Raw genomic sequence first — 16,950 nt, forward strand, 5'->3', positions numbered from 1 at the left:
CCCACAAGTAAGGATGACGCCGTGGACCGGACACACCGTTGGAGAAAGTAATTTATCAGGTAAACATAAATTCTGTTTTTTTTTTTTTTTAAATTCTATTTCTTCACATGAAATATAACAATTAAATTTAATAACAATTTAGAAAAAAACATAACCACTGAATTTGTAACATTGGGTTAGAGAGGGACATTAGGGTTGATCACAATTTATAGTTTCATAGACTATTTTTAACACGTGCTAGTCCTGTTTTTCTGATCACAATCCAAATTCTTGATACATAGCACATTTTAAAGGGATAGTCTACAATATCATTTTTATTGTTTTAAAAAATGGATAATCCCTTTATTACCCATTCCCCAGTTTTGCATAACCAACTCAGTTATATTAATACACTTTTTACCTCTGTGATCTAAGCATCTTCTGACAGTCCCCTGATCACATGACTGTAACTATTTATTATCTGTTTACTTGCATTTAGTACTGTGTTGTGCTAAAACTCAAATAACTCCACAGGCGGGAACACATTGTTATCTAAATGGCCCACATGAACTAGCAGGTGTTCTATCAGAATCTGCTCCCTCTGACTGCGCATGCCCTGTATGACGTTATTCGCACTCCACATATTTTAAATAGGAATGTGTGGAATGCGATTATGTCAGTCAGCAACATGCACACTCAGAGGGAGCAGATTCTGACAAGGAAGTTGTGTTGGATCTTGCTGCCGCTACGCATGCGCTGTTGAAATTTAATACTGTCACTCACACAAATTTAAAACTGTGTGTGTGTATACCGGTGTGTGTGTGTGTGTATATATATATATATATATATATATATATATATATATATATATATATATATATATATATATATATATATATATATAAATTCAATTACTTCTCACGGTGATGAAATATGCGACAATGTGTGACGTGAGAAGTGATTGAATTTATATATATATATATATGTGATTAAAAGACCTTTTGTAGTGGCTTAGAAACAAGCAGAAATTTAGAGGTTTAAATGTGATTTTTTTTTTTTTCTCCAATATCGCACAGCCCTACTATACACTATTAAATGGGTCAAACAGCATACAAGCCCAGAGACAGAACTTCTTTTCACTTTCTGTGATGAGATTTGTTTTAGTGAAATTTTTTCTGCAGGTCATTTTTAAATGAAATAAAATTGTAAATTTATCAGTTACACTAAAACACCAGATCAATTGCAATGTGTTGGTTAACTGGATAATAAAGCAATATTTAAAATGTTATAATCTAGTGCAGTAGTTGAAAATTGCATTGCAAATTAGCTGCAGACAAAAAAAGTAATAGTAAAATGTCTCTTGAATTAATTGGTTTCCTTTTCTCTTAGTCTAACATAGAAATGTAGTAATAAAAAAGGTGCATTGCTCATAAGAACATCTTACATTCAGAGAAAAACAGCTTGGCAGACTGTGAAAAGCTAGGGAACAAGCTTGCAAAAATCTGAGCCAGACAACAATCAATGCACTGCTGCTTTGCAGCACTACTGCATATTTGACTGTTGTCTTCAAACAGCACTTTGCTCTGGATGCACTATGTTAAAGGGACAGTCTACCATAGAATTGTTATTGTTTTAAAAGATAGATAATCCCTTTATTACCCATTCCCCAGTTTTGCATAACCAACACAGTTATATTAATATACTTTTAACCTCTGTGATTACCTTGTATCTAGGAACCTTCTTCCAGCCCCCTGATCACATGACTGTGACTGATATTTATTGTCTTAAATTTAGCATTGTTTTGTGCTAAATCTTAAATAACCCCCTGTGCCTGAACACAGTGTTATCTATATGGCCCATGTGTACTTTCTGTCTCTTTGTGTTGAAAAGAGATTTAAAAAGCCTGTGATAAGAGGCAGCCCTCAAAGGCTTAGAAATTAGCATATGAGCCTACCTATGTTTAGTTTAAACTAAGAATGCCAAGAGAAAAAAGCAAATTTGATGATAAAAGTAAATTGGAAAGTTGATTAAAATTAAAAGTCCTATCTAAATAATGAAAGTTGAATTTATACTAGACTGTCCCTTTAAGGAAAACTTATACAATGCAGCAAGAGAACAGCTCTGTTTAAAGGGACACTCAAGTCAAAATGAAACGTTCATGATTCAGATAGAGCATGTCATTTTAAACAACTTTCCAATTTACTTCCATCAACAAAATGTGCACAGTCTTTTAATATTGACACTTTTTGAGTCACCAGCTCCTACTGAGCATGTGCAAGAATTCACAGCATATACATATATGCATTTGTGATTGGCTGATGGCTGTCACATGGTACAGGGGAGTGGAAATAGACATAACTTTGCAATTTATTTAAAAAAAAAATCTACTACTCATTTGAAGTTCAGACTAAGGGGGGTAGTTATCAAGCCGTCAACCTCAAATACGCTGGAATTCCGCAGCGTATTTGTGGCGAGGCTGATTCGCCTTAGTTATCAAAGGCTCGAGACCGGCAAAAGTAGAATTTTGTGACGTAAACTTTGATCCACCGGACTCAGTCCGACACAGATCGATTCTTACGTTACTCCAGATGTTCCGCACACAAGTGCGGCACAATCTCACTACTTTTGCTAGTTATCAAATGAGTAGCAGGTACGCTCGGCACTTTTACGGCCCAGCGTACCTGGTTTTCAAACCGCCACCCCTGGAGGCGGCGGATCCCATAGGAATCAATGGGAGTCTGACCATAGCGAAAGTACAAGTTCGCTGCTGACAGACATCCCATTGATTCCTATGGGAGATGTCTGCACCTAACACCCTAACATGTACCCCGAGTCTAAACACCACTAATCTGTCCCCCCTACACCGCCGCAACTAAATAAATGTTTTACCCCCTAAACCGCCGCTCCCGGAGCCCACCGCAAGCTACTCTATACATATTAACCCCTAAACCGCCGCTCCCGGAGCCCACCGCAACTATAATATATGTATTAACCCCTAAACCGCCGCTCCCTGACCCTGCCGCAACCTATATTAAACTTATTAACCCCTAATCTGCCCCCCCTACACCGTCGACACCTATAATAAATTTATTAACCCCTACCCTGCCCCCCACTACGCCGCCGCCACTGTAATAAAATTATTAACCCCTAAACCTAAGTCTAACACTAACTCTAACGCCCCCCTAACTTAAATATTAATTAAATCAATCTAAATAATATTTCTATTATTAACTAAATTAATCCTATTTAAAACTAAATACTTACCTTTAAAATAAACCCTAATATAGCTACAATATAAATAATAATTATTTCTTCTGTTATGTGTGATCAGTCCACGGGTCATCATTACTTCTGGGATATTATCTGCTCTACAGGAAGTGCAAGAGGATTCACCCAGCAGAGTTGCTATATAGCTCCTCCCCTCTACGTCACCCCCAGTCATTCTCTTGCACCCAAAGACTAGATAGGAGGTGTGAGAGGACTATGGTGATTATACTTAGTTTTTAGAACTTCAATCAAAAGTTTGTTATTTTACAATAGCACCGGAGCGTGTTATTACCTCTCTGGCAGAGTTTGAAGAAGAATCTACCAGAGTTTTTCTTATGATTTTAACCGGAGTAGTTAAGATCATATTGCTGTTTCTCGGCCATCTGAGGGAGGTAAAAACTTCAGATCAGGGGACAGCGGGCAGTTGAATCTGCATTGAGGTATGTAGCAGTTTTTATTTTCTGAATGGAATTGATGAGAAAATCCTGCCATACCGTTATAATGAACATGTATGTATACTCTACACTTTAGTATTCTGGGGATGGTATTTCACCGGAATTACTCTGTAAAAGTACATTAATCCTTTTAATAGGTATTTTTTATGTTAAACGTTTTTGCTGGAATGTAGAATCGTTTGCATTAATGAGGTACTGAGTGAATAAATATTTGGGCATTATTTTTCCACTTGGCAGTTTGCTTGTTTTAATTATGACAGTTTCGTTTCTCTCTCACTGCTGTGTGTGAGAGGGAGGGGCCGTTTTTGGCGCTCTTTGCTACGCATCAAAAATTTCCAGTCAGTTACTGTTGTATTTTCTGCATGATCCGGTTCATCTCTAACAGAACTCAGGGGTCTTCAAACTTCTTTGAAGGGAGGTAGATTCTCTCAGCAGAGCTGTGAGACTTATATAGTGACTGTGATTTAAAACGTTGCTCTGTAATTTTTATGTTTAAAATTTAATTAGTGTTACTTTACTAATGGGAACAAACCTTTGTTAAAAGTTGTGTTGGAACAAACCTTTGCTAAAAAGTTGTGTTGTTTTTAAAGAGTGATGCTATAACTGTTTTTCAGTTCATTATTTCAACTGTCATTTAATCGTTTAGTGCTTCTTGAGGCACAGTACGTTTTTGTTAAATAAGATTGTAACCGAGTTGCATGTTTATTGCTAGTGTGTTAAACATGTCTGATTCAGAGGAAGATACCTGTGTCATTTGTTCCAATGCCAAGGTGGAGCCCAATAGAAATTTATGTACTAACTGTATTGATGCTACTTTAAATAAAAGCCAATCTGTACAAATTGAACAAATTTCACCAAACAGCGAGGGGAGAGTTATGCCGACTAACTCGCCTCACGTGTCAGTACCTGCATCTCCCGCCCGGGAGGTGCGTGATATTATGGCGCCTAGTACATCTGGGCAGCCATTACAGATAACATTACAAGATATGGCTACTGTCATGACTGAAGTCTTGGCTAAATTACCAGAACTAAGAGGCAAGCGTGATCACTCTGGGGTGAGAACAGAGTGCGCTGATAATTCTAGGGCCATGTCTGATACTGCGTCACAGCTTGCAGAGCATGAGGACGGAGAGCTTCATTCTGTAGGTGACGGTTCTGATCCAAGCAGATTGGATTCAGATATTTCAAATTTTAAATTTAAATTGGAAAACCTCCGTGTATTACTAGGGGAGGTCTTAGCGGCTCTTAACGATTGTAACACTGTTGCAATACCAGAGAAAATGTGTAGGTTGGATAAATACTTTGCGGTACCGGCGAGTACTGACGTTTTTCCTATACCTAAGAGATTAACTGAAATTGTTACTAAGGAGTGGGATAGACCCGGTGTGCCGTTCTCACCCCCTCCAATATTTAGAAAGATGTTTCCAATAGACGCCACCACACGGGACTTATGGCAAACGGTCCCTAAGGTGGAGGGAGCAGTTTCTACTTTAGCTAAGCGCACCACTATCCCGGTGGAGGATAGCTGTGCTTTTTCAGATCCTATGGATAAAAAATTAGAGGGTTACCTTAAGAAAATGTTTGTTCAACAAGGTTTTATATTACAACCCCTTGCATGCATCGCGCCGATTACGGCTGCGGCAGCATTTTGGATTGAGTCTCTGGAAGAGAACCTTAGTTCAGCTACGCTGGACGACATTACGGACAGGCTTAGAGTCCTTAAACTAGCTAATTCATTCATTTCGGAGGCCGTAGTACATTTAACCAAACTTACGGCTAAGAATTCAGGATTCGCCATTCAGGCACGTAGGGCGCTGTGGCTAAAATCCTGGTCGGCTGATGTAACTTCTAAGTCCAAATTACTTAATATACCTTTCAAGGGGCAAACTTTATTTGGGCCCGGTTTGAAAGAAATTATTGCTGACATTACAGGAGGTAAGGGCCACGCTCTACCTCAAGACAAAGCCAAAGCTAAGGCTAGACAGTCTAATTTTCGTCCCTTTCGGAATTTCAAATCAGGAACAGCATCAACTTCCACTGCACCAAAACAGGAAGGAGCTGTTGCTCGTTACAGACAAGGCTGGAAACCTAACCAGTCCTGGAATAAGGGCAAGCAGGCCAGGAAACCTGCTGCTGCCCCTAAGACAGCATGAACCGAGGGCCCCCGATCCGGGACCGGATCTAGTGGGGGGCAGACTCTCTCTCTTCGCCCAGGCTTGGGCAAGAGATGTCCAGGATCCCTGGGCGCTAGAGATCATATCTCAGGGATACCTTCTAGACTTCAAATTCTCTCCCCCAAGAGGGAGATTTCATCTGTCAAGGTTGTCAACAAACCAAATAAAGAAAGACGCGTTTCTACGCTGTGTACAAGATCTATTATTAATGGGAGTGATCCATCCGGTTCCGCGGTCGGAACAAGGACAAGGGTTTTACTCAAACCTGTTTGTGGTTCCCAAAAAAGAGGGAACTTTCAGGCCAATCTTGGATTTAAAGATCCTAAACAAATTCCTAAGAGTTCCATCGTTCAAAATGGAAACTATTCGGACTATCTTACCCATGATCCAAAAGGGTCAGTACATGACCACTGTGGATTTAAAGGATGCTTACCTTCACATACCGATTCACAAAGATCATTACCGGTATCTAAGGTTTGCCTTCTTAAACAGGCATTACCAGTTTGTAGCCCTTCCATTCGGATTGGCTACGGCTCCAAGAATCTTCACAAAGGTTCTGGGTGCCCTTCTGGCGGTACTAAGACCGCGAGGAATTTTGGTAGCTCCGTACCTAGACGACATTCTGATACAAGCTTCAAGCTTTCAAACTGCCAAGTCTCATACAGAGTTAGTTCTGGCATTTCTAAGGTCGCATGGATGGAAAGTGAACGAAAAGAAGAGTTCTCTCTTTCCTCTCACAAGAGTTCCATTCCTGGGGACTCTTATAGATTCTGTAGAAATGAAGATTTATTTGACAGAAGACAGATTAACAAAGCTTCTAAATGCATGCCGTGTCCTTCATTCCATTCAACTCCCGTCAGTAGCTCAATGCATGGAGGTGATCGGCTTAATGGTAGCAGCAATGGACATAGTACCCTTTGCACGCCTACATCTCAGACCGCTGCAATTGTGCATGCTGAGTCAGTGGAATGGGGATTACTCAGATTTGTCCCCCACTCTGAATCTGGATCAAGAGACCAGAAACTCTCTTCTATGGTGGCTTTCTCGGCCACATCTGTCCAAGGGGATGCCATTCAGCAGGCCGGACTGGACAATTGTAACAACAGACGCCAGCCTACTAGGTTGGGGCGCTGTCTGGAATTCTCTGAAGGCTCAGGGACAATGGAGTCAGGAGGAAAGTCTCCTGCCAATAAACATTCTGGAATTGAGAGCAGTTCTCAATGCCCTTCTAGCTTGGCCCCAGTTAAAAACTCGGGGGTTCATCAGGTTTCAGTCGGACAACATCACGACTGTAGCTTACATCAACCATCAGGGAGGGACAAGAAGCTCCCTAGCAATGATGGAAGTATCAAAGATAATTGGCTGGGCAGAGTCTCACTCTTGCCACCTGTCAGCAATCCACATCCCGGGAGTGGAGAACTGGGAGGCGGATTTCTTGAGTCGCCAGACTTTTCATCCGGGGGAGTGGGAACTTCATCCGGAGGTCTTTGCCCAAATACTTCGACGTTGGGGCAAACCAGAGATAGATCTCATGGCGTCTCGCCAGAACGCCAAACTTCCTCGCTACGGATCCAGATCCAGGGATCCGGGAGCGGTTCTGATAGATGCTTTGACAGCACCTTGGAACTTCAGGATGGCTTATGTGTTTCCACCCTTCCCGCTGCTTCCTCGATTGATTGCCAAGATCAAACAGGAGAGAGCATCAGTGATTCTAATAGCGCCTGCATGGCCACGCAGGACTTGGTATGCAGATCTAGTGGACATGTCATCCTGTCCGCCTTGGTTTCTACCTCTAAGACAGGACCTTCTGATTCAGGGTCCATTCAAACATCTGAATCTAATTTCTCTGAAGCTGACTGCTTGGAAATTGAACGCTTGATTTTATCAAAACGTGGTTTTTCTGAGTCGGTTATTGATACCCTGATACAGGCTAGGAAGCCTGTTACCAGAAGGATTTACCATAAGATATGGCGTAAATACCTATACTGGTGTGAATCCAAAGATTACTCCTGGAGTAAGGTTAGGATTCCTAGGATATTGTCTTTTCTACAAGAAGGTTTAGAAAAGGGTTTATCGGCTAGCTCATTAAAGGGACAGATCTCAGCTCTGTCCATCTTGTTTCACAGGCGTCTGTCAGAAAATCCAGACGTCCAGGCCTTTTGTCAGGCTTTAGCTAGGATCAAGCCTGTGTTTAAAACTGTTGCTCCGCCATGGAGTTTAAACTTAGTTCTTAACGTTTTACAGGGTGTTCCGTTTGAACCCCTTCATTCCATTGATATAAAATTGTTATCTTGGAAAGTTCTATTTTTAATGGCTATTTCCTCGGCTCGAAGAGTCTCTGAGTTATCAGCCTTACATTGTGATTCTCCTTATCTGATCTTTCACTCAGACAAGGTAGTTCTGCGTACTAAACCTGGGTTCTTACCTAAGGTAGTCACTAACAGGAATATCAATCAAGAAATTGTTGTTCCATCCTTATGTCCAAATCCTTCTTCAAAGAAGGAACGTCTTCTACACAATCTGGATGTAGTTCGTGCCCTCAAGTTCTACTTGCAGGCAACTAAGGATTTTCGACAAACGTCTTCCCTGTTTGTCGTGTACTCTGGTCAGAGGAGAGGTCATAAGGCTTCGGCTACCTCTCTCTCCTTCTGGCTTCGTAGCATCATTCGTTTAGCCTATGAGACTGCTGGACAGCAGCCTCCTGAAAGAATTACAGCTCATTCTACTAGAGCTGTGGCTTCCACTTGGGCCTTTAAGAATGAGGCCTCTGTTGAACAGATTTGCAAGGCTGCAACGTGGTCTTCGCTTCATACTTTTTCCAAATTTTACAAATTTGACACTTTTGCTTCTTCGGAGGCTATTTTTGGGAGAAAGGTTCTTCAGGCAGTGGTTCCTTCTGTATAATGAGCCTGCCTATCCCTCCCGTCATCCGTGTACTTTTGCTTTGGTATTGGTATCCCAGAAGTAATGATGACCCGTGGACTGATCACACATAACAGAAGAAAACATAATTTATGCTTACCTGATAAATTCCTTTCTTCTGTTGTGTGATCAGTCCACGGCCCACCCTGTTTTTTAAGGCAGGTAAATATTTTTTAAATTATAATCCAGTCACCACTACACCCTTGGCTTCTCCTTTCTCGTTGGTCTTTGGTCGAATGACTGGAGGTGACGTAGAGGGGAGGAGCTATATAGCAACTCTGCTGGGTGAATCCTCTTGCACTTCCTGTAGAGCAGATAATATCCCAGAAGTAATGATGACCCGTGGACTGATCACACAACAGAAGAAAGGAATTTATCAGGTAAGCATAAATTATGTTATTGTAACTATCTTAGGATTTATTTTTATTTTATAGGTAAATTTCAATTTATTTTAACTAGGTACAATAGCTATTAAATAGTTATTAACTATTTAATAGCTTACCTAGCTAAAATAAACTGAAATTTACCTGTAAAATAAATCCTAACCTAAGTTACAATTACACCTAACACTACACTATACTTTAATAAATTATTCCTATTTAAAACTAAATACTTACCTGTAAAATAAACCCTAATATAGCTACAATATAAATAATAATTATATTGTAGCTATCTTAGGATTTATATTTATTTTACAGGTAACTTTGTATTTATTTTAGCTAGTTAGAATAGTTATTAAATAGTTATTAACTATTTAATAACTACCTAGCTAAAAGAAATACAAAATTACCTGTAAAATAAATCCTAACCTAAGTTACAATTAAACCTAATACTACACTATCATTAAATTAATTAAATAAACTACCTACAAATAACTACAATTAAATTCAATTACATAAACTAACTAAAGTACAAAAAATAAAAAAGCTAAGTTACAAAAAGTAAAAAAATAAGTTACAAACATTTTACAAATATTACAACAATTTTAAGCTACTTACACCTGATCTAAGCCCCCTAATAAAATAACAAACCCCCCAAAATAAAAAATGCCCTACCCTATTCTAAATTAAATAAAGTTCAAAGCTCTTTTACCTTACCAGTCCTTAAAAGGGCCATTTGTGGGGGCATGCCCCAAAAAGTTCAGCTCTTTTGCCTGTAAAAGAAAAATACAACCCCCCCAACATTAAAACCCACCACCCACATACCCCTAATCTAACCCAAACCCCCCTTACAAAAACCTAACACTAATCCCCTGAAGATCATCCTACCTTGAGTCGTCTTCACTCAGCCGAGCAGCGATGGAACCGAAGTGGACATCCGGAGCGGAAGAAGTTAATCCTCCAAGCGGCGCTGAAGAAATCTTCCATCCGATGAAGTCATCATCCAGTCGGCGCTGAAGAAGTCTTCGATCCGGGCGATGTCATCTTCCAAGAGGCGCTGAAGAGGTCTTCTATCCGGGCGATGTCATCTTCCAAGCCGGGTCTTGAATCTTCCTCCCGTCGACGCGGAACATCCTTCTTCACCGACGGACTACGACGAATGAAGGCTCCTTTAAGGGACGTCATCCAAGATGGCGTCCCTCGAATTCCGATTGGCTGATAGGATTCTATCAGCCAATCGGAATTAAGGTAGGAAAAATCTGATTGGCTGATGGAATCAGCCAATCAGATTCAAGTTCAATCCGATTGGCTGATCCAATCAGCCAATCAGATTGAGCTCGCATTCTATTGGCTGTTCCGATCAGCCAATAGAATGCGAGCTCAATCTGATTGGCTGATTGGATCAGCCAATCGGATTGAACTTGAATCTGATTGGCTGATTCCATCAGCCAATCGGAATTCGAGGGACGCCATCTTGGATGACGTCCCTTAAAGGAGCCTTCATTCGTCGTAGTCCGTCGGTGAAGAAGGATGTTCCGCGTCGGCGGGAGGAAGATTCAAGACCTGGCTTGGAAGATGACATCGCCCGGATAGAAGACCTCTTCAGCGCCTCTTGGAAGATGACATCGCCCGGATCGAAGACTTCTTCAGCGCCGACTGGATGATGACTTCATCAGATGGAAGATTTCTTCAGCGCCGCTTGGAGGATTAACTTCTTCCGCTCCGGATGTCCACTTCGGTTCCATCGCTGCTCGGCTGAGTGAAGACGACTCAAGGTAGGATGATCTTCAGGGGATTAGTGTTAGGTTTTTGTAAGGGGGGTTTGGGTTAGATTAGGGGTATGTGGGTGGTGGGTTTTAATGTTGGGGGGGTTGTATTTTTCTTTTACAGGCAAATGAGCTGAACTTTTTGGGGCATGCCCCCACAAATGGCTCTTTTAAGGGCTGGTAAGGTAAAAGAGCTTTGAACTTTATTTAATTTAGAATAGGGTAGGGCATTTTTTTATTTTGGGGGGGTTTGTTATTTTATTAGGGGGCTTAGATTAGGTGTAAGTAGCTTAAAATTGTTGTAATATTTGTAAAATGTTTGTAACTTATTTTTTTATTTTTTGTAACTTAGCTTTTTTTATTTTTTGTACTTTAGTTAGTTTATGTAATTGAATTTAATTGTAGTTATTTGTAGGTAGTTTATTTAATTAATTTAATGATAGTGTAGTATTAGGTTTAATTGTAACTTAGGTTAGGATTTATTTTACAGGTAATTTTGTATTTCTTTTAGCTAGGTAGTTATTAAATAGTTAATAACTATTTAATAACTATTCTAACTAGCTAAAATAAATACAAAGTTACCTGTAAAATAAATATAAATCCTAAGATAGCTACAATATAATTATTATTTATATTGTAGCTATATTAGGGTTTATTTTACAGGTAAGTATTTAGTTTTAAATAGGAATAATTTATTAAAGTATAGTGTAGTGTTAGGTGTAATTGTAACTTAGGTTAGGATTTATTTTACAGGTAAATTTCAGTTTATTTTAGCTAGGTAAGCTATTAAATAGTTAATAACTATTTAATAGCTATTGTACCTAGTTAAAATAAATTGAAATTTACCTATAAAATAAAAATAAATCCTAAGATAGTTACAATATAATTATTATTTATATTGTAGCTATATTAGGGTTTATTTTAAAGGTAAGTATTTAGTTTTAAATAGGATTAATTTAGTTAATAATAGAAATATTATTTAGATTTATTTAATTAATATTTAAGTTAGGGGGGCGTTAGGGTTAGACTTAGGTTTAGGGGTTAATAATTTTATTACAGTGGCGGCGGTGTAGTGGGGGGCAGGATAGGGGTTAATAAATTTATTATAGGTGACGACGGTGTAGGGGGGGCAGGATAGGGGTTAATAGGTTTAATATAGGTTGCGGCGGGGTAAGGGAGCGGCGGTTTAGGGGTTAAACTATTTATTTAGTTGCGGCGAGGTGCGGGATCAGCAGGATAGGCGTTAATCAATTTATTATAGGTGACGACGGTGTAGGGGGGGCAGGATAGGGGTTAATAAATTTAATATAGGTTGCGGCGGGTTCAGGGAGCGGCGGTTTAGGGGTTAAACTATTTATTTAGTTGCGGCGAGGTGCGGGATCAGCAGGATAGGGGTTAATAATTTTATTATAGAGGGCGACGGTATAGGGGGGGCAGGATAGGGGTTACTAGGTATAATGTAGGTGGCAGCGGTGTCCGGGAGCGGCGGTTTAGGGGTTAATACATTTATCAGAGTTAAGGCAGGGTCTAGGAGCGGCGGTTTAGGGGTTAATACATTTATCAGAGTTACGGCAGGGTCTAGGAGCGGCGGTTTAGGGGTTAATACATTTTTCAGAGTTGCGGCAGGGTCTAGGAGCGGCGGTTTAGGGGTTAATAACTTTATTGAGTTGCGGGAGGCTCCGGGGGCGCCGGTATAGGGATAGAACAGTGTAGTTAGTGTGAGTGCTTAGTGACAGGCTAGCAATAAAGCTGTAAAAAAGCCGAAGAGCTGCGAGATCGGATGAGTGATAACTCTCACAGTCCGCTGCTCATCGCCCCGCGGCTTTTTGACAGCTTTATTTGATAACTTAGGCGAACGTATTCAAGGTCTGTGGCGGCGAAGGTAGGCGAGCTTAGGCGGGCGTATTGGGCCAGCGAAGGCAGAAAAGTAGACGGCTTGATAACTACCCCCCTAAGTGCTATTGCATTGTCTTCTTATCATGCATTTGTTGATTATGTAAATCTATTGTATTGATTGGTCCTTTAAAGAGAAGAGCCTAATGTGGAGCATCGCTGAAAAGTTAAAGTGCTAACAGTTCCTGTTCTTTCTGCAGACATGCTGCATTTTCTGCGATGACATCTCAGATCACTCTATGTTCTGCCTTGGGGCATACAAGCTTCTCAGCCTGTGATGCAACCTCTAACCCCTGAAATAGCCATTTTGTTTGTCATCAATCTTGCGAGTTTGGTTTTTGTATTACAAAACCGGGATATTTATGACTGTTGTTTTTGGAAGGTAACCATTTTGATCTTCAGTGGTTTCAACCATAAAAACATTTTAGGATTGTGATCACAAGGAGAATACACTGACTATACAGGCCAAAGTTCAGAAGTCGTTATTGACAGGAAACAAGCTAAATGTAAAAGGTATCCACATATTTATTACATTATATTCATTAAACATGTGTATATTATATCGTTAAAGAACAATCTATTATATAGACGTTAACATAAAGTTGAAATTTTTTTTTTTTGTTCAAAAAATGAGCCCTGCAAGGATGTGCATTCTTTGAATAAGGATTTTATCCTTTTAAAAAAAACCCTCATTGCACAAATGGTGGTTTTGGAAATCAGTGGAAACTGATGTGGCCATGTTTTGCTTGGCAGATGTATCAGAAACCCCTATTCAAGTCTGTTCTGCTTTAATTTCATTGTTGCCAGTTTCACTTGAAAGTGATGAGGCATCAGTTGTGCAACTATTTTTGTTGCTAGAAAGAAACGCTTCTATTTTGTAATTTTAACTGAAAACATGTCAATTAAGATATTATAAAGTGAGCTTTTTCTCATCCGGTTAGTGCTGCTACTACTAATAAATTATTATTGTTGTTATAACCTTTATGCCAAAATGTATTGTTTTAAAGTTATTAGATTAATCATATCCATCCATCCTACTGCAATATTGGGTTTTTGCACACATCGGAAATAGTTTGCGCATTACAAGTTGAAAAGTAAACTCGACTGCGCAATCTGATTTTACACTCTTCGGGTTAGCGCGACTGGCGCAAAGGGAAGTGCATTAAAAAGAAAGTTGCACTAAACACAACATAAATACACTCAAAATTACAGTTGCACTCATATAAACACTATCTGATACAAATTATTCATGAATATATATATATATATATATACAGTGAGGCCTCGGTTTACGAATTTAATTCGTTCTCCGGGTCGTTTCGTATTGCGAAAAATTCGTAAACCGAAACACGGTTTCCCATAGGAATGCATTGAAAATCAATTAATGCGTTCCGGAGGTCCGAAAAAATTCAAATAAAGTGTCCAAAAAATGCTCCAAAAGGCTTAACAACTTGCTGCAAATGGCTCCAATGTCTCCAAAATGCTCAACAACTTGCTGCAAAATGGCTCCAAAACCTCTCCAACACCTCCACACTGGTACCCAAACTTCATTAATTCAATCATACTTGAGTATGCAGGGGGCACAGGGGCCACTGGTTTCGTATTGCGAAAAATATTCGTAAACCGAGGGGGGCAAACCGGCATTTTGTTTCGTATTGCGAAAAAATTCGTAAACCGAGTCAATTTTTCTTCAAATTTCGATTTCGTAAACCGAAATTTCGTATACCGAGTCGTGCGTAAACCGGGGCCTCACTGTATATATATATATGTATATATATATATATATATATATATATATATATATATATATATATATATATATATATATATATATATATATATATATATATATAAAAAGTTATAAGGGATCAAATCTATATGATGGTGTTTGGCTGCAAAGGGCTATATGTATTTTGATAGCCGTGTGGCATTTTAAAGTAGCCGGGTGGGGGCAGTTTAATACTTTGTAAAATTATTACATTTCTACAATCCAAAGCACAAATTAATTGCATAATTTTACTTAATGTAATGATAATTTGGGCAACATTAAAAAACATTGAAAATTAGCTAAAGTTATCTTATTTTTGGCTACAATTTTAGCCAGGTGGTATGTAAAATCAGCCAGGTGGTGCACGGCACCCACATACATATACATGACTAAATATGTGTGTGTGCGTGTATATGTGTTTATCTGTGTGTGTGAATATGTGTTTATCTGTGTGTGTGTATGTGTGTATATATATACAGGTGGCCCTCGTTTTACAACGGTTCAATTTACATCGTTTCAGAATAACAACCTTTTTTTCCAGTCATGTGACTGCTATTGAAAAGCATTGAGAAGCAGTGCATTTATTAAAATAGCCAGTAGGTGGAGCTGTCTGCTTGAGTTGCAGCAAAGCCAAGCAAGCTGAAATTAATCAATTTAACTAGACCTGAGCTATCTAGCAGATTTCAAAGGAACAAGATCTTCCTGTCTATAAATCAGTCCAGATTGAAATGCATTATTGTGATGTGATTATTTTATTAGGTTTATAATGCTGTTTAGCAAATGTTTTTGTTCATTTAACTTAGTTTAATTATATATTCTGTGTTGTGTGATTATTTTATTAGGTTTATAATGCTGTTTAGCATTTAAAGTCTTCATTTCAAAGCTTTAAAAATAATGTATTAGGTGTTACTTATGACAATTTTGAGAGGGGCCTGGAACCTATCTCCCTCACTTCCCATTGACTTACATTATAAACTGGGTTTCAATTTACAACGGTTTCGATTTACAACCATTCCTTCTGGAACCTAACCCTGGCGTAAACTGAGGGCTACATATATATATATATATATATATATATATATATATATATATATATACACATCGTATCTGTATATCTATTCCTAAAGAGATATAGGTATAATAGGTAAAGATGTGTATTCTACATTAACATATTTTTTATATATATATATATATATTCTTAAATCAGCATCTCTACATGTAAAGCAGCCATTCCATTCCAGTGTCTCTGTTTGTTGATTTCCAATACAGGTACACCTCATTCTACTTAACCCCTTTATGACCAGGCTGGTCATTTTAGTCCTTAAGGACTGCCCTTAAAGGGATACTGAGCCCAATTTTTTTCTTTCATGATTCAGATAGAGTATGCAATTTTAAGCAACTTTTTAATTTACTCCTATTATCATTTTTCTTCTCAAAACGGGGAGAGGCCACAGCTGAATTCATTACTTTTGGGAAATACAGAACCTGGCCACCAGGAGGAGGCAAAAACACCCCAACCAAAGGCTTACATATCTCCCCCACATCCCTCATCCCCCAGTCATTCTTCGCCATTGGTCACAGGAGGTTGGCAGAGAAGTATCAGAAGATTACGGATTAGTCTCTTATGGAGGGTAGTACTCTTCGAGATGGGACTGGAGTTTTAAGTAGTCCTGTCAGCCTCTCAGTGAGAGCATGGATGAAAGTTGGAGTCCGGAGATGCAGGGACAGTCTTTCTGCAAAACCATCCCGACTTATATTAACAGCTCCATTTGCAATCGGCGTTGACGAGTTCCACTGCCTGCTTTCTTCACTCACTGATCGTTCCATTTTCCTTTTACTGTGGAAATATAATGTAATGATAGAACACAGGGTCTCATTGGGACTCCTTTATTTTTATGGAATCTAGGGTTAATATCTCCTGAGGGGGGTTATTGAACGGTGGGGGACTTTAATCATATTTATGTGATTCTGTCTGCTTATGTGTAGTGATGTTGGGGCTCATGGCTTTTACGGAACATACAGGTTTTTCGAGCTACGCAGTTCTTGATGGGACTGGCGTGCTTTTCCTTGGCCTGTGGGTTGCCCCTCGTGACCGGGCATGTTCACGTTTTCGTTCTCCATTTCCGTATTCTTGACCAAGTGTCGGTGGAGAGGGTCTGTTCTCTACTTGTCTGGGTCATAGGAGGTGGTGAGTGCCCCAGCCATTGGGGGTGTGAGGTGCCAGTTATTTTTGTCCAAAATTTGTTCGGTCAAGTTATGGAGGATTCTGATTTTTTTGAGTAGGATTTCTCTGATTCAATTGTTTCCTGCTTAGATTGTATGGAGACCCGGGTATTCCAGCCCAAT

The 16,950-nt window shown here is 39.4% G+C and overlaps 1 protein-coding gene across 1 annotated transcript in view; it reads left to right on the top strand.

Annotated features, from left to right (window-relative positions):
• Positions 1–16,950, top strand: part of GAB1 (GRB2 associated binding protein 1) — a gene marked incomplete in the record, with an annotated part of 316,439 nt that overhangs the window by 59,437 nt on the left and 240,052 nt on the right.

The sequence above is a fragment of the Bombina bombina genome, chromosome 2, assembly GCF_027579735.1.
Source record: "Bombina bombina isolate aBomBom1 chromosome 2, aBomBom1.pri, whole genome shotgun sequence".
In the NCBI taxonomy this organism is placed as follows: domain Eukaryota; kingdom Metazoa; phylum Chordata; class Amphibia; order Anura; family Bombinatoridae; genus Bombina; species Bombina bombina.